This window comes from Branchiostoma belcheri, unplaced genomic scaffold (assembly GCF_001625305.1).
Source record: "Branchiostoma belcheri isolate BF01 breed outbred unplaced genomic scaffold, Haploidv18h27 scaffold266, whole genome shotgun sequence".
NCBI lineage: Eukaryota > Metazoa > Chordata > Leptocardii > Amphioxiformes > Branchiostomatidae > Branchiostoma > Branchiostoma belcheri.
The window spans coordinates 190400-192318 of record NW_017803872.1 but is presented as its reverse complement, the minus strand read 5'-3'; positions in this window follow the sequence as shown (position 1 = coordinate 192318).

The window sequence follows — 1919 nt, the reverse complement described above, 5'->3', positions numbered from 1 at the left end:
CGTAGAGAAAAACTAAATAATTTATTATCATCGGGGCCGTTCGCGCTGTGGGACTTGGCCTGGTCTACATCCTCCGCGAGTCGCGGAGCGTATGGACGCACGCTCTCGTCCTCCCCGTGCCTGCGAGTGTAATACCGGCCCATAACAATGTGGGCCGGCACGGTATCTCGGAATGCTCTTTTCAGGGTGTCCAATACAAGTTTTATGTCGTCGCGCTCCTCCGAGTGCAGAGCCTTTACTTCTTCCAGGGCCTCCCCGGTTAAATGCTGGCATATCAGGTGACCCTGCTGCTCAGGCGGGACGCACCATGCACGGAGGGCCCCCTCCACCTCTTCTATAGTTCTAAATTCTAACCAATCTTCGAACGAAAAATCCGGGTCATCTCCCGAGAATTTCGGCAACTTTCTCTCTTTTTGGACCATTAAGGCATGTCGGACAGCCTCCATCCCCGCCATGGAACAGCGGTTACACGACGGGGACCGACGCCGCCGCGGAGGTGGGGGAGAGTTAGACGGAGTACGAGGGTTGTACCCCTGTCGCCGCTGTTCCTAGATGGGACTCCTGACCCTCGGGCGGCGACCCGATATGCCCGCATCCGCACTGTTAAAAATGCCGTCAGCCTGTTCCATCTTTTTTTTTTACTTCTTACATTAAAATGGGGTTAGAATGAATACTGTTCCTTAAAGGTGGCACATGATAAAGGTGGCACATGAAAGTTCAAAGGTCACTGACCTTCAATTTGGATCAGCATCTTCAGCGTGTCCTTCTTCATATGACAAGCGCTCTCCCTAGCATCATGTATCAGCTGCCAGATGTGGAGTACCCGTGTCTCGCCACGTGTTCTCAGGGTGCTGTGACAATTTGTCACAGTTCCACAGTTTCTATAATAAAGATGTTGGGCTTTCCATGTTGTGAGGGACCACAACTGCATGCACCAGTGTACTGTAAACAATATATCAGAATGATGTGAAACAATAGGGGGCTGGGATGGTGTGTTGAGAGTGGGTAGGAATCACCGAAGGATTAGGTGCAGGCTCCCAGGTCTATGAATTATTCCACTACAGCCATCCCTGTCTCATTAACAACGGCATCTGTTAGTCTAACTCCCCTGTCTGCAGGTGGTGTACTGTGACTCACAGGGTCTTGAGTTGAAAAGCTTGGCACAGAATTTCCTAGCCTCGTCGAACATCGGCACTGCTAGTGATGATTCCTTCATACCGGTAACAATCATGTACTGTGTACGTGTGTATGTGTCTATGTACCATGTCATAACATTTGATACCGTGTACATACTAGGTTTATACTTACCAATGTTGAAGTCTTGTTGTATTGGGGTGTTTCCATTGTCGAGGTCCTCCAACCATGTTGTAAGGAGGCACTGGCGGTTTTCCGGAGGGGTTGGCTTGTACTGAGTGGAGCTCTGGTCGGCCGGTGGGTGGCGCAGGTACTGGACGTCCGGAGTGAATTTGTCCTTGGCATGCTGGAAACTCAAAATGCCCACCAGATGCATTCAGCACGGCCTTTAGGATCCTGTAGTCACGGTGGACGGGAGTATGGTACGGTCGTTGTCTAAGGGGCTTGGCATCGCCCGTGTCTATGCGATGTTTCACGAGGTTGGTACGGCCAATGTCAAAGGCGTTGGTAGAGAAGTAGTCACGATTGGCCTCTAGCAGATCTGATTTCGACAGTAGATCTAGTAACCGTTTTTATTTCCTAGGCATAGCGTTTCCTTTTTGTAAAGGGGGGGCAAGTGTAGGAACTATTCGTGGTGACCGCCCCCCAGCGACACATCTGGTGTCAATAATAATAATAATAATAATGTGATGAAAGCCACATAAGTTCGAACTCCGTTTACATATTTCGAAACGGAATTGACCTCGTGTGGTTCTGCTGTCCGGTGAGCAGGATTGACACCGATA